Source organism: Podarcis erhardii, assembly GCF_964252035.2.
Source record: "Podarcis erhardii genome assembly, chromosome: 8".
NCBI lineage: Eukaryota > Metazoa > Chordata > Lepidosauria > Squamata > Lacertidae > Podarcis > Podarcis erhardii.
The window spans coordinates 44,363,850-44,386,412 of record NC_138499.1 but is presented as its reverse complement, the minus strand read 5'-3'; the positions used below and the strand labels follow the sequence as shown (position 1 = coordinate 44,386,412).

Below are 22,563 nucleotides of genomic sequence, written 5' to 3'. Positions count from 1 at the left end.
TAATTGCAGGGGTGTGTCTGGTATGGTGTTTTGTTATAACGGTTGTCCATTTGAATGGAAGTCGCAGACACAAAACATTATTTGTCTCTCCACAACAGAGTGAATTATGTGCATGCGTTCAGGCCACTCGTGATGTAGAATGGTATCTGCAAGTATTTGCAGACCTACAGATGCAAGTAACACTACCAGTAAAAGTTTATCTTGATTCCCAGAGTGGACTCGCTATCCTTTGTTCAGAGACCAATACGCAGCGCACTAGAGTCTTAAGATTACGCTTAGAATTTGTAAAGAAACTAATTGCTGACAAAATGATTGTATTTGAATATGTTCCAGGTGACAATCAAATTGCGGACATTTTTACAAAAGCACTTCCAAAGGTTACACATGAAAGACATGTACAAAGTATGTTTTATGTTTTTGTTCCACAATGATGAATCGCAGGGGAAATGTTGAATGGTTTCTTTAAATGTAAAGGTTCATCATTGTTCCACCCGATGTGTATGTCTTTAAGGGGCCAGAGCAAAATAACGAGACCCAGCTTTACAGCTGTGAAACATAGCAGGTGCTACTGAGTTATATTGATTAAGCTGTGTCAGCAATTGGGTAGAGTATATAAGGAGCAGCACCTAGCTCTCCCATTACCCTGGAGGATGGGTTGGTGGTTGGGTCTGGTTTGGTTGTTGATGTATTTAGTGTAAATGGAGTTTTTGTTTTTGTAATTAAAACCTTGTTTAAGTTATTTTTGAGTCCCTTTTTAATGTCAAAGAGAACAACAACTACCAGACTTTTAGAAGACAGCTGAAGGCAGCCCTGTTTAGGGAAGCTTTTAATGTTTAATGTATCACAGTATTTTAATATTCTTTTGGAAGCCACCCAGAGTGGCTGGGGAAACCCAGCCAGATGGGCGGGGCATAAATAATAAATTATTATTATTATTATTATTATTATTATTATTATTATTATTATTATTATTATGCATGGTCTCCCCAGCAAGCTCTCTGCAGCACTTCCATACTGCAAATAGCCAACAATACTACCCCTCTCTTTCTGCTGTGTGTATCCTTTATCAAACAGCCAAATCTCACGGAAACTAATATGACCAGATCTGCCCTCTGGAAAATGGGTGTGCTTGGCTAGGGAAGGGAGCACCTGGTTACAGTCCTGTCTGAGAATCCAGGAGCAAAGCCAGGTCCAGGGGCTCCCCCAAACTGCAAGCCTGGTTAGGAGAACAATGCAGATCCAAAAGTCAAAGCCCTTTGCAGAGGAATTGAGAGTGCATCCACATAAACTTTTGCTCTAGGCAACAGGCTGGATTTATAGTGAAACAACATATTTCTCAGGTATTATAGGCACTTTGGGAGTGCTTTGTTTATATAGTAGCATTTCATTGTGCAGCCATCTAGGAAAGGTCCTATTATTTGCTATGGTGATATATTGCAATAAAAGTGTTTGGATTTAACCTTGATTTCTGGGTGGGTCTGCAGAACACTGATCACCTAACCTTGTTTCCCGGAGAGCCAATGTGGCACAGTAGATTAAATGTGGAGCAGCTTTGTCACGTTGGCCACGTGACCCGGAAGTGTCTGCGGACAGTGCTGGATCCTGGCCTCTTAAGTGAGATGAGCGCACAACCCTAGAGTCGGACACGACTGGCCCGTATGGGCAGGGGTACCTTTACCTTTACCTATGGGTACAAATTCTCACTCAGCTGCAGATGACCACTTTTTAGGAGGATAATGAGTGCTTCTAGGTGAGGGCATATTGTAAATTTGTTGTTGAGATGTAACAAATGTGTTACTGGCAACTTGTTTTTTGAACTTATCAAATTAACTCATTTATGCAGGGGGGAAAGCAGGTGCATGTATATACACACACATGCATGGACACCAATGAGATTTTAAAGCATTCTGCTGTGACATGGAATTAGGGTGTCTGCTGTGCACAAGCTCTTGGACAGCTGTTCTCAACCTGCTTCCCTCCAGCTGTTTTGACGAGAGGCCATCACAGTGGCAGGGCAACTGCATTAGATACAGGTCCCAGGTTTAATCCCTGACACTTCCAGGTAAGGCTAGGATGAGGCCCTAGTGGTCAGTTTACTAGGGGTCAGCAATTTTTTCCAGCAGGGGGCCGGTCCACTGTTCCTCAGACCTTGTGGGGGGCTGGACGGTATTTTGAAAAAAATATATGAATGAATTCCTGTGCCTCACAAATAACCCAGAGATGCATTTTAAATAAAAGGACACATTCTACTCATGTAAAAACACGCTGATTCCTGGACCATCCATGGGCCAGATTTAGAAGGCGATTTGGCTGGATCTGGCCCCCGGGCCTTAGTTTGCCTACCCATGGTTTAGACAACACTGAGCTAGGTAGACCAAGGATCTAAATCAGTATAAGGCAACTTCCTATGTTCTGATGACTACAACTCCCATCAGCCCCAGCCAGCTGTTGGGAGTTGCAGTTCAAAAGAATCTGGAGGGCACCTGGATTGGGAAGGCTGATGTTGCTGATGCCAGTCTTTTAAAAGATAGACTCTGGTCACAAATGCTTTCATGAGCATCTGTCAAATGTCCATTCAAAAGCCGCAATCGCCTGAATCAAGATGTTCTGTATTGTAGCCTGGCAGAGCAAGTAGTTCACAGGGGAACTATTAGGAATGAATAGAGTGACACACTGTATTAATGGACTCTTGCTATCAAATTGAAACTGGGATAGTCTTGCTCTGAGCTACTGTGATTTTTGATGGGGATGACATATCTTAAATATATGCTCCAAGAACCAACTGCTGCATTTTATTTAAGAATGATCTGTATTGGGGATACAGCCAAGGAGGCCTTGCTTCATCATGTCACTAGAACAATGTTTGTAAACCAGGCTACTCTAGCACATTTATTTATTAGACCACCTTTATTTCCTTGGTTGCTAATATCAAGTCAATTTGTATTACTCAGAGCCATTTTAACACCAGTGACCTTTACCATAGAACGTTGCTTATTGTAGACTTCTCTTCCCTTTTGCTCCCAAGTCCCTATGCTAATTTCTGGGCACTGGAAAGCTAGAGTGGTGTCAATTATGGAGAGAACATGTAAGACATTGATTCATACGCTGTGAGTCAGGGGAACATGTTTATATTCATTTTCTTTGTGAGAAAGAGCAGAAATCAAGAGGAATCTGACATTTCACTTTTTTTGTCAGACAAAAGCATACTCACTACAGTATCCACCTTTCATGTGAATCACAAAAACCATGTTCTCACCCACAGAGTTTTGCCCACTGTGACAGGAGCAGAGCTATTTAGCAAACCTGCAGGAAAATTTCATTACCAAAAACCCAGAGCACAATTCATGACAGTTCAGCCTCTTCTTGGCAAACCTTAACAAAGTCAGAAATTCCCATTTTAAAGCCAAACGCAGTTATGGGGATCAAAAAAATGAATCTTTCCTATTCAGCATAGGGGAACATGGGATTTCTGGACAGCTCAGGCCCTATGATTTTCTTCACAACAATAGAGGTGCCACAAGAACAAAGGGCAACACCAAGCTTTCAGGCGCAGTGCAAGATAACGAATATGTGAATCTAAAATATTAGTTCAGTAATTCAGATAGGACCTCACAATCTGGACTTACTAGCTGTACAGTAGAACTTCATGAAGTTAGGGCCATATCACATCTTATAATGAAAGATGACTCCCTGTTTCCACAGCCAACCTATCACACACATTTTCTGTAAAGATTAAATAGCAAACACATACTTGATAAGGCACTGCAGCTGAGAGTTGTGTCTACACATCATTTCCTGGTGAGATTGTCACTTAAGTTCACATGTCCTGGTGAAATGAACCCAAAGACCTAGGTTGGCTACCAGCTAAAAGCAAGTGAAATTTTAATGTACACACTCATTCTCAAAAACTAGTTTATAGATACCAAGGAATTGCATGTGTATGGAGAATGGAGTGTCTCCTAAAAACAGTCATTTGTCAATGCTTGGAGAAAAAATTCTGAATGTTCCAAAATAAACAAATGTGTGTATAATCTAAAACAGACAGCAGGATAATGCATTTCATTTGTTCTGCAAGACAACAAAGAATTGCGGCTATAATCTCTGCATCACAGACAGTTTCTTATGTACATTTGCTGGCCCATTCTTTCTGATCCTGCAAAAAGTTCAACAATTTTAAGAATTCAGTGTATGGACCTTCAAGCAACACTTATCATGTAACCAAGTATATTATTTTCTGTTGGTAATTTGAAAGAATTGTTTTGGCTTCATTATGGAGCTATAAATCATTTGGCTGAACTCGTTACATGCTTTCATCTGAGAACTTGAAAAATAACATGTTGTTTACGAGCAAAGCTATCCCTTTCTACCTTTATTGTACATAAGAAGAGCCTGTAGGTAGCTGAACCATGAAAAGTCATCTCAAAACCACATTTCTAAACCAAAGAGCAAGTCCACAAATTTCCTAAGGCCCAATTTATGAAACTAAAGTGCATTTAACTATTCTGGTGGTCAATCAGACTGATGTACTAAGAATGTTGCTTGAGTGGATCACTTTCTTTGGAATAGTTGACACCCATCTCCCTTGCAGTTCAACCCACAGTTGTCCAATCACTGCCAAGCTTTCAAAAACAGATGGAGTCTTGCCATGTTGCTAAAACAATGGTTCAAGACACCTACAAGCATGCCAAATGCCCCAAGTCAATTCACAAATGTAATGGCTGTTTGGTCATGGTAATTTGCTCAAACTTTATAAAGGTTAGTCAATTCTAGAGCATTTATGAGGATTGTGAAGAGAATATTAAGACCCTATTTAAATACTAAATCCTATTTTCTAAAAATGTTATTAAGACCTAATATTAAGCTCAATTAATAATAATAATAATAATAATAATAATAATAATAATAAGGCATGAATTAACTCTGGTTTTACAACCAATTACTTCTTGTTTAGATTTAAAGCTCATGCTTTCTCTGCTCTTCAGGATGAATATTTTCTTATCTAATTGATCCATATCACCACCAAATGAAGTATGCCACTATTAGTTTGATATTACAGATGGGAGGGTGAGAGACAGAGACCTGCCACAGAGGTTACTCAGTGAGCCCATGAGCATGATGAAATCTGAATCCAAGAAGAGATAGTGATGGCAACCAACTTGGCTTTAAAAGATAATCAGACAAATTGATGGAGACTAAAGTTATGCTCTACCTCCACTGTTGGAATTGCTGGGAACTGAAAGTAGGGAGAGTACTATTGCGTCCAGCTTCTGCTTCTGGGCTTCCCATAGTTATCTGCTTAGCCAATGTGAGAACAGAGCATTGGACTATCAAATGCAAGTCAGCCACAGTGATCCATGTTTGAGGCCACAATGCTTTCCTTTCTTGAAAAGGTTTGGTAAAGGACCCCTGACAGTTAAGTCCAGTCGTGAACGACTCTGGGTTTGAGGTGCTCATCTTGCTTTACTGGCTGAAGGAGCCAATGTTTGACCGCAGACAGTTTTTCCAGGTCATGTGGTCAGCATGACTAAGCTGCTTCTGGCGAAACCAGAGCAGCGCACGTAAATGCCATTTATCTTCCCGCCGGAGCTGTACCTATTTATCTACCTGCATTTTGACATGCTTTTGAACTGCTATGTTGGCAGGAGCAGGGACCGAGCAACAGGAGCTCACCCCGTCATGGGGATTTGAACTGCCGACCTCCTGATCGGCAAAAGCCCTGGGCTCAGTGGTTAGACCACAGCGCCACCCGCAACCCACAATGCTTTCCTTTCTTAGGAACACTTTACTGGTTAACGGTGAAATCCTGTGCATTCTTACTCAGAAAGAATTCCCATAGTATTCAGAGGGTCTTATTCACTAGTGAGCACATGCAGGCTTGGAGCTTGATTTTCTTCCTAAAGTGTATGTGGTGGGAAATCTATTCTTTTGATTACATTTCAGCTGTTTGGACCTTATGCGAAAAAAGGTTAGTTACAATGTGTCACAAGGTAACAAATCTAAATTTAGTGGTTTTGTGAATGTTCCTTTCAAGGCTCCAAGGATTATTCTACTCTGCATTAGAGAAAACCTTCCCTGGTGATTCAGCTCAGCTATAACCTTTACTAGTGCCAAAGGTTAATGTCCATAATTAGCAACCTTCTTTCCAGTTAGAGTGTTTGCTGCCACAGCAGCACACATTGATTATTGCTGCATATTTATGCATCTTAGTAAGGAATCAGTTGACATTGATGCTAGCACTGACAGATTCATTTTTCAAAGTCCTGAGTGGTTGATAGAAATAATGTCTGGCTGAAACAATAGCATTGAAAATGATATGTATCACAAATAAAAATATCAGTTTGTGAAAACCATTTATCTAACATGAAACATTTCTATTCAGCAGCCAAATACCACTCAGTCCAAATGGAAAGGGATATATTTGGCAATGCATATTATACAGATAAATCCACAATGGAAGTGGTGGGGTGGGGTGAAGCTTATGCAATGGATACAATCAGCAGCAGCAACAACAAAATTGGGAAATGTTGGGTACCACAAAGAAAAGAGCAGTCAACATTACCAGACTGAGATTTGCTTCTAACATCGCCAAGACCTGCTTGCTTTGTGAACCACAAGACTATCAAGTACATAGAATCATGGAGTCATAGAATCGTAAGTTGGAAGGGATCCCAAGGGTCATCTAGTCCAAACTCCTGCAATGCAGGAATCTCAGCTAAAGCATCCATGGCAGACGGCCATCCAACTCCTGCTTAAAAAACCTCCCTGTCAAACAACTCTTACTGTCAGAATGTTTCTGCTGATGGAAAGAGAACGAATGGGAGAAAACCTCTCCCTTTCTCTCTCACACACATCCACTGCTGCTACTGAATTTTTCAAGGAAGAAGCCTGAATTCTTTCTTGGCCTTCCCTCAGGGTGGTCAAGGAGGTTTGTTGAGATGTAAGGGGAAGGGGGTTTGTGAGCCGTAATCATAGAATCATAGAATCATAGAATCATAGAATCATAGAATCATAGAATCATAGAATCATAGAATCATAGAATCATAGAATCATAGAGTTGGAAGAGATCACAAGGGCCATCGAGTCCAACCCCCTGCCAAGCAGGAAACACCATCAGAGCACTCCTGACATATGGTTGTCAAGCCTTTGCTTAAAGACCTCCAAAGAAGGAGACTCCACCACACTCCTTGGCAGCAAATTCCACTGTCGAACAGCTCTTACTGTCAGGAAGTTCTTCCTAATGTTTAGGTGGAATCTTTTTTCTTGTGGTTTGGAACCATTGCTCCATGTCCGCTTCTCTGGAGCAGCAGAAAACAACCTTTCTCCCTCCTCTATGTGACATCCTTTTATATATTTGAACATGGCTATCATATCACCCCTTAACCTCCTCTTCTCCAGGCTAAACATGCCCAGCTCCCTTAGCCGCTCCTCATAAGGCATCGTTTCCAGGCCTTTGACCATTTTGGTTGCCCTCCTCTGGACACGTTCCAGTTTGTCAGTGTCCTTCTTGAAGTGTGGAGGTGTGTGTAGCTTTGGATGAAGTGAAGGGGTAGAGTGGTTTTGGCAAGAAGCAAAGGGAGAGGGTGGCTTTTCAGCAGTAGGTGGGCTTGGTAAGCAAGCGAACCTGAGTAAGTATGTATACTTTGAGTTAATAGCTTAATTGACACTTTTGTACACCTCCTTGGAATCCTCTGATGAAGGGCAGCTGAGAAATCTTTTAAATAAATAAATATTAGACACCAGTCACATGGAAGATGGGATTCAAGGGCTGGGAAATAGAGCAGCATTTGTTTCTAAAATAAATAAATTCAAAGCCAGCTACTGTTGAGGAAATGGCACAGTGCTAGCAACTCAAAACCTACCACTGTAGAATTTCAGGTTGTAATTCAAAATAGGATGGCTCATTCCAGATCCTTGCAACACTTAACGGTCTCTAAATTCAAAATCCCAGGACTTCCCCACTGCTCCTGCAGATATCATATTAACAGAAACCTGCTGCAAGTTGCATCTCATTTACAGGCCATAACAAGCCCTGTCATAGCAGGAAAATCTGCAGCACAGCAGGGCAAAGGAAGTCATCACATAAAAACCAGCTGTTCCCTTGCAGGTTTAAACTTGGGAAGCACCATCTTTGCAAATATATTTTCCCAACCACCCTAGATGCCTAATGAGTATAATCAGATCTGGCAAATGGCGCTCACCATCTCTCAAGGCAACATTTTACTGAGAGATGGAAACTTTTCGGACATTTTGAATACTGTAGTTCATGGAAATATGATTGTAACCCCCCCCCCAAAAAATAGCCATTTGATTGCATAAGTAAATCCCCTGGCTACTGGCAGTCTTGGGAATGAATATCTTTACATAGTAGGAGTGAATTTAATGCAGTGGAAGGAACTGTGACTCTCCTCCCAAAAGCCTTCTTACTCACAGAAACAAATGCATTGTGCTATGGAAAAAGAGTGAGAATGCTGGATCTAAGATAGGTGTTTCAAGTCCAGTAAATATGTCAATATGGTCCTAGTGGTAGTTAAAATGCACATTTATTTAATGAAGAAACATTGTCTGGCCAGGCCAATAAATTTATGCTGATGTTAGTTAGGTAACATAATGATTTAGCATTTTATAAACACCTCAATCAATAGATGTAGAGGACTTGGTTAATATCCATAGGCTGTTATTGAAAAGGTCTATAAGATACATAGCAGACTGCATTAGCAACTCATACCGACATCCCATCATATATTTATAGAGGTGGATGATGTAAAACCCAGTTTCATTTTAAAATGAATATTAATTGCTACTATCTCATTAATTTCCACAGGGGTAGTCATGCTAGTCTCCTGCAGCGAAAACAACAGTCTTATGACATCTTAAAGACGAACAAATTTAATAAGTCTTTGCAAAATGTGGTCTACTTCATCAGATACATTACACAAGGGGTTCCATTCTATCACTTGTGGACTGAATTAGCGAAGTGGATTTTTATCACGCTATATGTGTTGCTTGAGCTCTGCATTATTGGTCATTGTTAAACACATTTTTATCTCTGCCTGTGCTCCTCCCCCCCTTTCCCAATTGCTGCTGCCCCTCTTGGGGGTGGGGTGAGTTTGCCACACACACACCTCTTTGAGAAGCCTTGAGTCATTTCTCCTGAGCAGAGGGGTCATTTCAGAGCCCCTCTCCTTAAAGTTTAGTATACTCACAGTTCCTGTTTTTACAGTGTTTGTATACATAAATGTGCAGTGCATTCCTTCACTTTCAGAGGGAAGCACCACTGATTTCCATGGGGCTGATTCTTCAGAAACTGGGTATAGGATTACGGTCAGAGGCACAGCAATTATATTGCCCAAAATAGAAGACCATAATGACCAGTGACTAGTAAAATGTGAATTCAAGACTCCACCATCTCTTAAGAGAAATTAGCTACCAATTTTCTAGAGAAGCAATACTAGGGGGGAAAGTGCAAAATGGTGCGGAAATATGTTGGGGATGGGGGGGGGGGGAATCTGTCAGGAAGAATAATAATCCAACTGCACATGATGGTTAATAAAGGACCAGCAACTGCACATAATGGATAGTAAAGGACCAGCAAATTGCTTCATTACTGAAACTACTATTTGAAGTGAGCCACCACCTCAAGTTGATGGGCTACTGGGAACCAAGCTGCTCTGTGGAAAAGGTGAAATCAAATAGCTCCACATAATAGAACAAAACAGGAACCTGTGGGACAAGACTGGGAGGTAGAAAACAGCTGGCCCAGCCAAGAAGCTAGAGGGTCAGTGGTAGAAGGCAGGTGAAACTGTGCCAGAATTAATTGGGGTGCTAAGGGGTTGAAGCAACTTTGGTATTTGTACAAGTTCCATTAATTTCAAGCTGATTTGCTCTGGAGATTTGTGGTAGAAGTGAGAAGCAATGTATTAATGTTAAGCCTATCCAGTAAATACAGAAAAGTTCAGATGTCTGGAATTTTTATTTCGATTACAAATGCTGGTGTGTTTATGGGGTAATTCATCTATCTCTAGTATGTCTGATAAGGTTCAGCACTGGTCAGACTCAAGGGGCTAGAAGTATATCTTATATCTGTGGAAATAATAAATTTAGCTTCAGACTAATGTTGTCAGCATTTCCCCTCTTTTATTTTGTGGCACGAACCTTTTTAACAAATGCCATTTTTCATTTGATGCAACCATTTCTCAGAGTATATTTGCCAATTTCCCAGCACACTGAAAACACTGTACAGAACATTTATTTATATTCTTTCTGATTTAATCTCTTTTGGTAGTTCTATACTTTTCAGAATATAAAATACTTATCAGCATTTAAAGGTTAGAAAGAAACAGGTTTTGTCAGTACACTGGCTGTTTATTCAACTCATAGATTATATTAGAGGGGAGGGTGTGGGAGTCTTCCCTGCTGCCTAATTTTGATTATGTTTGCAAGCAGCTGATAAAGCCCCACAGGCAATGACTAGGACTAGTCTTCATTTTATTTTATTTTATTTTATTTTATTTTATTTTATTTTATTTTATTTTATTTTATTTTATTGGACATATCAGTCAAAGACATTTCAGCTACTGGGAAGTCACCACAAAAAAAAATAATTAAAAAAATCCGCAAACCATTCCTAGAATCATAGAATTGTACAGTTGGAAGTAACCCTGAGTCCAACCCAATGCAATGTTGGAATCCCAACTAAAGCATCCATGATAGATGGCCATCCACTGTCTGCTTAAAAATGTCCAAGGAAGGATAGGCCACCACTTCTCATGGAAGTCTATTCCACTGTCGAACAGCTCTTAGTGTCAGAAAGTTCTTCCTGATGTTTAGTCAAAATCATTATTTAGTTAGAACATTAAGGAAGGCAACAACCCTGTTCAGACATTTTTTAAAGAAAGGCACAATGGCACAAAGTGTGTAGGGGTGCACATCCATCGGCCTGTCTGTGCCACCCCTGACTTTCCTGGTTGAGTGTAAAGGATTGCAGGACCTTCTCAGCCCATTCAGCTGAATGCAGTTAGAAATCCCCTTCACACTTGCCCTCTCAACTTTGGAAGGTCAGGAGTGGAACAGGCAGGGTGGGGCCATGCTGGTCCATGTGCCCCTAATGTTTACCAGATGATTTGCATGCTCACACCTTCCTTGAATGTTACTCCCCGGAAGAGGGGAAATGGTGAGAATAGGAATGGGGGATAAATTTGAGTCAGTTCACATCTGAAGATGAACTTACATAATTTGCATGAATGTGAACCGAAACACAGCTATTCCCTCAAACACCACATTATCTGAATTTTGTAATGCAGTTCTCCAACCAGGTAATATGTAAAAAGGGGAAAAGGGAAAGGGAAAAAAAGAAATGTATACTAATGTAAAGTGCACTATATTTATGGCTATGAATTAGGTTGTTAATGTTTATGTTTCCATTCACCTCGAAAAGGCTGAAAGCAAAGATAACTGATTTCCCTTCTTTAAGCAAAGCTCCTGTATCAATTATCCAGCATCCCTAATTTTGCTATTTCTTTGCTTCATGCTATTTTTTTTGTACTCAACACATTTGCAAAATACACTGTTTTACATTTGCTTGCTTCACACTATTTTTCAACCAACACTTTTGCAAAACGCACCATTTGCTAGCATGCATCCTTTTCCTAAGGGCAACCACCCGCCAACTTTGATCTGACAGGAGCTTACTATGTCACCATTAGTTTCACATTTCTCATCTCACCCCATCCCTCCTGCTTGTGTTACAGTCAGTGTATCATATCCTAAGGGCAACTGGCCTCTGAGGCCTGTTCTGTTCAAATGTAGCATCTGCATAGAGTGGAGAACAGGACTAGGAGCAACAATAACAGCAGCCATTTCTAAAATGAAGAACTTCAAAGCAGTGACACTCATCAAAGTGCCACTGCCAGACATAAGGGCATAGATACTTGCCGGCAGCATCACAGACTGAGCATGGGTGCCTGTTTCAGCCCAGCCAGAGCACTTGGAGAAGGCCACACATTTCTCTTGGAGCCATAAGAGCCATGTTGACAGGGACAAACAGACATCCTTGGTTCCTTCATCAGTGTGTCTAGGGAATAGTTGGTTCTGGCAAAGCTTATACAGCTGTGGAATCTGGAGGGGGGGGGAGGGAGAAAGAAAGATTGTTGTACATGAGCATGTTGTTGTAACACCCGAAATTGTAGAAGGTAAGGAAAGAAGAAATGCATGAGCAAAACATGGCTTTGCTAATAGATCAGACTAGTGCTGTGCTGAAAATTTCATGACCAGTCTCCATTTATCAGTGAAAACAGAAACTGCACCTGAAAATGACCAAAGTGGAGTGAAAAGGTCAGCTGTTGTTGTTGTTGTTGAGCTCCTGCTGCTGCTGCTTTTGGCACAGGAGGGAGGAGCTTCCACATATTGGAAGTTCAACGGAGTGCTTGTCCCACAATCCTTTGGATATGGCCATGGCACCTCACTCCAAGTTAACACGCCTTTGGGGCATCTCCAACTCTGGAGGTGGGTCATGCCAAAGGGGAAGCATCACACAGTTCACTCTAAAATGAGAGAATTCGTGAAGGATATAAGAAACACTGTTGGGGATTAGCTGAAGGGAAGGAAAATGCAAGGCTATTCCACTGCATACTGTCAATTATACCTTCAAGGAGCTATTTCCTTATACAATTTAAGTGTGGATTAGTTTCCTCTTTTTAGTAGATTGGGAAGCTTTCCTTATCATGTATTAGCTATTGTCCTGCACACGACAGTGGTTTTACTCACCAGAGAGGCTCAATGGAAGCCCATTTAACTATAATGGCTAATGATTCATACAAATCGGAGTTAGGAGACCAGGACTGATGAAGAACTGTGCAAGCAAGTCAAAATGTGTTGCAGGAGAAAAGACTCAATTATTCTCCAAAGGCGAGAAAGAAAAACATTTCCTTTCCCTGCTCTCCTCCAGATATATGACAAAATCATGAGCTGAAATGTTAAACTATTGTTACAATTTGGAAAACATAAAAATGGGGTGTGGGGAATAAAATAAAATGGCAAGCTGAAAAATGCTGAAGATCATCACAGTATCGTGGATTTTCACTCCTTCTACTAATAACTGACAACGGATGCTTTGATCAAGCAGATTCTGTTGACAGAGATTTTCTACAGCAGACAGAAACTCTTATCTTCAAGCCATGAAACACAAAAAACGTTCATAAAGACCACTTTGAATGCCATTTTCTCTGCATTGTGTAAGTTTAGGGATTACTGAGCACAGAAAGGGATGTGATGAAAGATACAAAGCTTAGAAGGTGCTCCAGCGCACAGCAATTCATTACCATTACATTACATTATTCCATATTCAGGAAATATGTCAGTATTTCCCAGACTTAGGGTAGTCGACACACTTTTCCTCCTTGATAAAATCTGAGACACATTAAAAATAATTTTTAAAAAATCCATAGCTTGGTGATACCTTTACTGGGAGCAACCAAAATCTCACAATGATGTAATCTTCCAGAACTCCTTATCAGGCAAGTTGTTACATAAAACAGGTAAGGGGGATGAGGAAACATTTAAAAACCAATCTGTTCTATGTGGAGTTGCCCTTGGGCCTGGTTCAGAAGCTCCAACTGGTGCAGCCAGATTGCTGATGAGGGCACATTATTGTGACACACACACACACACACACACACACACACACACCACAAGGTGACTCAAGGTGGCTTACGCAGAACTGCTAAAAAACATAGAAAAAAACAATAATTTTAAAACAGTTAAACATTGTTAGAAGTAAAACTATATACAGTGGTACCTCAGGTTACATACGCTTCAGGTTACACACTCCGCTAACCCAGAAATAGTGCTTTAGGTTAAGAATTTTGCTTCAGGATAAGAACAGAAATTGGGCTCTGGCGGTGCAGCGGCAGCAGGAGGCCCCATTAGCTAAAGTGGTGCTTCAGGTTAAGAACAGTTTCAGGTTAAGAACGGACCTCCGGAACGAATTAAGTTCTTAACCCAAGGTACCACTATACATATAAAATCTATTTAAACCATACAAATAATTACAATATAAACAGCATGTGGCACCACTGTTTAAAACATTTGCACTTGTTGCCTATCTACTTCTGAGCCAGGCTGAAGGTCCTTGTCCTAATTTACTAAGTCCTGAATGACTTAGGCTCAGGGTACCTTCAGGACCACCTGAAACCTTATATCCCAGATGAAACACAGCTGTTGCCCTCTAGAATGGATCCTGTAAAGTCCATTCCTCCAGACAATCCTGTGAAGAGCCCTCCTGGCACCCCATAGCTTATCTTGTCACTGGAACCTGTTGGGCAGCCAGCTGCAGACTGTTTCTGTCTATTAGTCTCCTACACACTTCAATCTTACCTCAGTTTGGAGCTCTCCAGCTTTGCTTTAAGTGGACATGTATCAAGCACACACATGAAGCCAGAGATGCAGCCGTAATTTGCCACAGCGAAGAATTGTGCATGCACTGTAATTTTCCGGCACACTTATAGACTGGCAGTTTCATCCATTTAAGTTCCTCAAACCAAGCTTAAGTGGCCCCATTTCTACAGTTCACTGAGGTAACAGCCCCTTGAGCAAGGACCCTTGTGCCCAATCCAGCGCTGTGTGAGAGACCATAGAAACATAGGTTGTTAAAATCAAAGCTTCCTATATATCATTGGTGCTGGTAATAATAAGAATGTGGAAGATCTTATAAAATTGGACACAGTTTACCTTTCAAGGAACCTGAGTTTGCTGATGATGTGTGAGTGGCTCTTCCTTTTGTCTGTTCTGCTGCACAGTTTATTTCATTTCATCTCTGAGCAGAACAATAAAAAATGATACTGATCAGAGAGGCCTTTTTTATTATTGCTTTTCTATCTCACTTTTTCTCCTTTTGGCTCTTGAGCATTTCGGCTTTGTCAATATTGTCATTCGATGGCCACTCCGAAAATGATTAGCTGCTTCAAAGCTTTATTTGATCTGCAGCTAATGTAGTGCCAATACTGTAACCGGCAATTGCTCATATTCATTTCTCTACCAATTCACAGACAATCAGATTCATTCCCACCTTGAGACCCAGATATCAACATTCACCTGAGCCCATCAAAACAGTCAATCTACATAATGGAAAAATGTAAAAATCCAGGGGTCAGGTAAGTGCACTTTCTTCTTTCCAGCTACAAGGAATATTCTATTAGCATAACTTGCAGTCTTCAGCTGCATGTGATTTCAGCAGGACAAATAAATGTTTGCTATTCCATTTAGATCTTTTAAAAATAAAACAAAATAAACTTTTTTCTTATTTTAGTTATAGAGTACCTTTTTCTGTAGATTGTGAACAAAATATCTAGCGATTATTTTTAGTCAGCCTGACGCAACCTACCCTCCTATTTTTAAGTACAAATGAAAGGCATACATGAGGTGCATGGGGCGTTAGGAGAAGGGCAGTAATTGGTGGGGGATGTGTTGTGCTCCTTCTTTTTGTCCACCTTTGGTCCCCACCCTGCACTCAGCTCTCAGAACCAGTGTGGTGTGGTGGTTAAAAGCGGTAGACTCGTAATCTGGTGAACCAGGTTTGTGGCCCCGCTCCTCCACATGCAGCTGCTGCTGGGTCACCTTGGGCTAGTCACATTTCTCTCAGCATCACTCACCTCACAGAGTGTTTGTTGTGGGGGAGGAAGGGAAAGGAGATTGTTAGCCGCTTTGAGACTCCTTAGGGTAGTGATAAAAGGTAAAGCTAAAGGACCCCTGACAGTTAAGCCCAATCGCAAATGACTCTGGGGTTGCGGCGCTCATCTCGTTTTACTGGCCAAGGGAGCTGACGTTTGTCCACAGACAGTTTTTCTGGGTCATGTGGCCAGCATGACTAAGCTGCTTCTGGCGAAACTAGAGCAGGGCACAGAAACACCGTTTACCTTCCTGCTGGAGCAGTACCTATTTATCTACTTGAAGTGCTTTTGAACTGCTATGTTGGCAGGAGCAGGGACCGAGCAATGGGAGCTCACCCCATTGAGGGGATTCGAACCGCCAACCTTCCGATCAGCAAGCCCTAGGCTCAGTGGTTTAGACCACAGCGCCACCTGCATTAGTGATAAAGCGGGATATCAAATCCAAGCTCCTCCTCCTCCTCCTCCTCCTCTTCTTCTTCTTCACCAAAGGCTCCTAGAAGCTGCCAGTATGTGACAGCAGCCACACTCCAGGAATGACTTTGATTGGCAAACCAAGGGTCTCAAAGCCTTAGTGAGTTAGGGTCTTCCCCTGTGTACAAAGACAGGTTCCAGCAGATTGAGTGGATGAGACCAATAGTGAGTCCAATGGTCGTAGTGGATAAAACAATAACCACTGAGAGTGCTCATACAGTTTAACCAGCTAGTGGAGTGTTTAGACTAGAACAGTAAGCAATAATTAACATTTTGCAGAAATTTTGCTTTCTAACCCATTTATTGCTTAAGCCGCTTCTCTTATCCACACTCACTTGCAAATTTCCCACTCATTTCCTTGGTATCTGTTGTCTAGCATCTAGTTAACACCACTACAAAGCATATGCCTGATGGTTTTAGCCTATGTGTTGGCAGAGTCTTTCACTGTGGCCTTTCACACCAAACTAGAGTTAGAGGGGCTGTTGTATTAATTAGCTAATTTGTTCAGCACTTAAAAGGTGTGAGACACTATAGACATGCAATGGATTATTTACGGCAAGCTTGATATTCCTAATACTTTTCAAATCCCAACAGTAGACCATGTAATTAAAAGAATTTCATCTGCCGTAACATAACCTAGTGGTGATCTGTTTGAATCCATTTCAAAATATTTGCAACACTGAATTTCATTTGAAGTATTTACAAATATATCTGATGATTTCTCTGCAGATTCTACACGGCATACCCTAATTTTAGTGTTCGTGAAGACAAAATACCTAACATTTTAACAGCAAGGAGTAACAGCTTGAAACTGAAAATCAAAAGCTTGCTATTCAACAGAATGAATAGAAGGAACTAGCATCTCAGTTTTATTGGCTAGTTGAAGACATTTTTTTCTTGGCTGGACTTTCAATGCTATCACATGGATCCCGCAAAAATAAAGGAACTGAGAGTGAGTAACATCCTGCTTCTCTTAACAGGTAACATCCTGACAATACTATGAAGAGGTTCACATTCATGGCCAGTGCTCATGTGCAGGTTCCATGTGGATAGCGGTATCTCCTTGTGAGGTGTATATGCACAGCAGTCATGATTTGTGAGGTTTCAGATTGCACCATGTAGACAAGCCCCATGCAGAAGAACATCTTCTAAAACAGTATCTCCAGAAGAGTAGTACCCCATTGCAAGGATAGTAGCAGCCCATGTTCACTCCTGAGATACTCAGAAAGGGTCTACCATAAGTGTGAACTCAGGGGTAACCAAGGCAGTGTCCTGCAGATATTGCTGGACTGCAACTCTCATCAGCCCTAGCCAGCATAGTCCATAGTTGGTGGTGATGTTCAGCAAACCTCTGGAAGGGTCAAGGAGCTGTGAAGCATGTTCAGGTCAACAACAGGACAGGGAAGCATGGAGGCATGGAATGCAATTAGCTTTTTATTAACAGGAAATAATGACATAGTAGAGCCCTCTGGTTTGTCCTTTCCTCTCTAGCCTCTCACTCTGAATCACTCCCAAGCAGGCAAAGGCTGTGTTAAGAGGCTGGGCTCCTCCTCTGGGCCTTTCTAGCCAAGCAATGTGCAGGACTCTCCTTGAGCGGGGTGTCAGGACAGAGGGGGGAGAGCCAGCAGGACAGAAACTGTCCTGCTGCTGGGTAGCAAGGGCAACTGCTGACTCCTCTCTGTCCGCATCTGCACTCGCACTGTGACTCTCAGCCTCTAACCCTGTCCTGGAAGGCCTTCCTTCTGCAGATGTCCCCCCATCCCCACTTGATTGCTCAAACCTCCTGCTTCTAGCACCTCCCCGCTCATCCCAGACTGCTCTTCGGTATCCCACTACCATGACCTAGGATCTAAGTCTTCTTCTTCTGTGTCTTTTTCTTCTCTTGGGCAGGAGCCTCCCATCATTCTTCATCATCCAGCCTGCCCCTGACAGGTAGGCACCATAGTGGCTGCCTCTGTATTATGTATTCTAACCCCCTAAGCAAGGTGTGGGACACGGGTGGCGCTGTGGGTTAAACCACAGAGCCTAGGACTTGCCGATCAGAAGGTTGCTGGTTGAATCCCCATGACGGGGTGAGCTCCCGTTGCTCGGTCCCAGCTCCTGCCAACCTAGCAGTTCAAAAGCACGTCAAAGTGCAAGTAGATAAATAGGTACCGCTCCGGCGGAAAGGTAAACAGTGTTTCCATGGGCTGCTCTGGTTCGCCAGAAGCGGCTTAGTCATGCTGGCCACATGACCCGGAAGCTTTACGCCAGCTCCCTTGGCCAATAAAGCGAGATGAGTGCCGCAACCCCAGAGTCGGTCACGACTGGACCTAATGGTCAGGGGTCCCTTTACCTTTTAAGCAAGGTGTACTCTGAGGGCTTTGAATGGCATCAAGAATATCAAGCAATATAGTAAATAATCTCTCTCTCTCTCTCTCTCTCTCTCTCTCTCTCTCTCTCTCAAACACACACACACACACAGTGTGCATATAACTAGACAATCAAAGTGGCTCAATCTAGCAGTCAGGAATCAAGATAAAAAACACATACTAGATTCCCCAGCTTTTGTTAACTAAACAACATAACAGTACACTAGCTGTGAAAACAGCATCAGGGCATCAGTTTAAAAACCAGCAGCAGATAAAAACCTGGCAGAACAGAAAGATTTTGACAAGCTTTCTAACCATCAAGAGGGAGAAAGGTACACAACAAGTCTACAACAGGCAGAGACAGTTTGTAAGAATTTGGAAGAGCAGAGTTTCTTGCTGTAAAATAAAATAAAATGCAGCTCCAGGATCATGTACAGTGGTATCTCGTGTTGCATAATCTCTGGGTTAGGGAATCTTGGGGTTACAGCTGCGGCAAACCCGGAAGTGTATACTTCCAGGTTTCACTGCTCGCACATGCACAGAAGGGATCTGTGTGCTACGTGCATGCGCAGAAGAACTCTATCATGCCGCGTGTGTGTGCAGAAGCGGTGCCTCTAGTTATGGATTTTTCGGGGTGTGTACGGCACCCTGAAATGAATTACATCCATAACCAGAGGTAACACTGTACCAGGAAACAGAATGAATTGAATGGTTTTCTGTGCATGCTCTCAGTATGTGATGCCAGTAAAAGGGGCAAATTTCTCTTCCTGTCTCCCATATTCCGTGAATTTTGTTTCTTCCAATGAAATTCAAGGCAGGAAAATGGACAAACACTTTCAGAGAACACAGTCTAGAGCTGCATACACACTTCTGTTTGCTCTGCATCCAGTCTACTCCAACTGCAAGTGAGGGTAGTCGTGCTGCTGACATATCTCTCTCTCTCACGAAAAGACAATGGAATGTGCCTCCAGGGTTGAAGTCAAACTGCTACATTAGTAGGACTGAAGTGACCTCCATGGGGCGCAAGCCTGAGCTCTGTATGTGTGAAGGTCCTGGGCTGTCCAGATGACAAGACCCCACTCTCGGCCTTGCTGATGTGGCCCAAAGGAAAGCAGAGCAATATGTTTGGCACCTACTTGGCTGCAGGAGTTGCCATCCAATCATCTTAGTGACTCCGCTCCAGATTTGTGTAGGGTTTACTCCTTAGTCTTTTCTCCTTCTGAAGATATCCTACAAAGCACAAGAGGTTTAGGATCAAAGTTTTCCTTCTCCTGGATGAGCTACCATCTCAGGTTGATGAGCCCCATCTGCCCTTCACTTCCCTCTACACCATGTGCAGAAAAACCTTCTTTTCCATTGGACCCACTATTAGTCTAATCCGCTCAGAACCTGTCTTCACATGCAGGGAAAATCCTTAACTCACAGAGGGTTCTAGGCCCATCGGTTACTATTACCTGGTTTAGTTGGCCTGTTGAAGACACAGCGTTAGCCGCTGTCCATATTTATCCCATAGTTTATTATGAAATATTGTGTTTTGATACATTCACCCCATTCTTCAATCCAAACTGTGTAAAAGAATGATGGGCATGCTTTTTAAGTGTGCAATGTGCATTCAGCTTTAAAATATGGAATTTCCTCTGAGGTTGCTGTGATGGCACAGTGGCTTTAAAAGAGGATTAGGCAAATTCATGGAGGATAAGTTTACCAAGCTGGTATAAGATAAACAGTGATGGAGATCTATTGCCTTTATATCCTGCTTCTAGGTTTTCCAGAGGTATGTGGCTGCCCTCTTGGGCAAGGAAGACAACCTGTAATCCTCTAGATGTTGTTGGACAACAACTCCCTTCATCCCTGAACACTGCCCCTGATGGCTGGGGCCAATGGGAATTGTAATCCAATGACATCTGTAGGGCCACAGGTTCTTCCTCCCTGGTCTAGGGGGACCTTTAGTCTGATCCATTAGGGCTCTTCTTATGCTTTTTAAATCCTTATATTCTCTTGGAATAATCAAGCTAATAACTTTTTTTTAAAAAAGTGCATTAAGAACCCAAGCATTTTTAGTTTTGAAGTCTAATGCTTGGCATTAGGATGTATTTTCAGACAGCAGCCTTCCCAATAGGTTGCAGTGCATGATTTGCTTATTAAAAATGTTGAGTGTGATAGTAGACAAAACATATTGGAAGTGAAGATTCATCTTCAGTTGGTGCTCTTCAGCAGGTAGTGAGTAAAATTTAATAGAGTGTTTGATTTACAACCCAAAGATAGGCCAAAATGAACACATTTATTTAAAAAGCACCTTTCACACTCTGAAAAAAACCTTTGACAGCATTACTTAATAAAAAAAACCTCAGTGCCATTGAAAATTCATTTATGAGTGGAATAGCAGTTAGCAGCTGACACCACTAATGTGTGCAAAGAATCTTTCCTCGGGTTTGTCCATCTCATCTTTCATCTCTGTCTCGACAAATGAACTGTTTTCATAGCATGATAATTATGCTGTCTTGTCTCCCCTAAAATACTGTGATTTCACTCCACTGAGAGAAATAAAAATGAGATGAACTATGTGAGTGAAAGGCTTGAAATACAATGCAGGTCAGGCATCGTTTGTAATGGTGGGGCGGGGGGGGGGAGAATATTGGTAGTATTAAAGCACAGTGCAGTTTTACTTCTTCTGACAAAAGTCATGAAAAGTGGCGACAACTGCTGCTGGTTTCATTTATCAGAAGAAGCCAGAGTTTTGCTTTGCTTTTTAAAAGAAGGGTCAGTGTAAAATACCAGTTAAGCTTAAAGTATTGCAAGACAGAAATCATGAAAAGCGGTGACAACTGCTACTGCTTCATTTTTCAGAAGAAGACAGAGTTTGGTTGTTGTTGTTTTTTAAAAAAGAACAGCCCGTTTAAAATACTAGTTAAGTTTGAATTCTTGCAAAACAGGCCAAGAATGCGAGTTTATTTTGTTTGCCTTTATTGCTTTGCCAGCTTAAATCAGTTTTCTGCTGCATCAGCCAGAAAGAGGTCAGACATTCAAACAGTGCCAATGCTCTGCATCCTGCAGGTGGAAATACAGCTAGGTGGAAAGCAAAATCAAACAAAACTGTCACTCAGAAAATGCATAAATAAAGCCACACGTATCTTTAGATATACAGAATTGGGGGGGAAATAGGAAAGAGAATCAATATGCTTTGGGACATTGTTTCTTGCAGGGTTTTTGTTTGTTATTTTTACATGTTGGAACAATATCCACTGGGAATGGTTCAGAATTTAATGCTCAGCTTAAGAAAAACCACTGTCAATTACGCAGGTGGTGGTTCATCCTTACCAGTGGCTCCCATAGGTGTATTTCAGGACCACAAGTAGGGTGCTAATGACAACTGAGCTACAGCCTTGCAGAGATGTCATCTGCATGAACTGGAACTGCCATGTAGGGGTTGTATGCTTAGCTGCTGCAATGCCCCACAGTGGGATAGCACTTTTTGAAGCAGTCAAAATTGCACAAATCACACCAACCATATATATTGCTCCCCCACTGAACTGCTGGCTGACAAAAATGTTGTGTCTGGTAGAACAGCCAAGTTACAAGCCCATAGGTACTTTTACAGGTGTCGCTGTAGTGGAAGCTGGTTCATTAGGACAAATGAAGTATTGTTCCACTATCCTCAGCCAGCCCCGACCTGCCTGCCTTACTGCAGATATTAATATCGTGCAGTTTGAAGTGACAAGATGCAGAAAAACTGACTCCTTTCTGAAATGAAACATTGTCCACTATATTGTCCATTAGACCCATAAGATTGTTCAAAACTTGACTTGCAGAACTTCCTTCAAAACAGAACAAAAACATTAAAGATACATCCAAATAATTCCATACAAGATTTTGTGCTGCCCAGCACAGGCTCAGCATCTTAGAAATAAAATATAATTCCAAACAGACCTATAAGAAAAGACATTTCTCTCTCTCTCCTTAAAGCCTGAAGTTATGTGCTCCTGGAGAGCTTCATTACATCCTTACTCACACAGAGCCTGGGAACAAAGGACCCAAGCCACCACACTTCCAAGATGGCAAATTTGTACTTCAATAGCCTC

General features: G+C 41.8%; 1 protein-coding gene across 17 annotated transcripts in view; it reads right to left on the bottom strand.

Moving 5' to 3' along the window:
• Positions 1 to 22,563, bottom strand: part of LOC309348482 (uncharacterized protein) — a 142,688-nt gene that overhangs the window by 107,455 nt on the left and 12,670 nt on the right. For 7 of the 17 annotated variants that reach the window (XR_014159399.1, XR_014159401.1, XR_014159403.1 and 4 more), the window contains exon 2: positions 19,621 to 19,714. The exons of 3 other annotated variants lie outside the window; for them this stretch is intronic. The gene's annotated coding sequence lies outside the window, so the exon portion shown is untranslated. Of the gene's footprint in view, positions 1 to 10,586; positions 12,115 to 13,731; positions 13,777 to 14,004; positions 14,613 to 14,724; positions 14,835 to 19,620; positions 19,715 to 22,563 lie in introns of those variants that run through there. 7 more of the 17 variants (XR_014159400.1, XR_014159402.1, XM_081873738.1 and 4 more) reach the window with 5 other exon arrangements.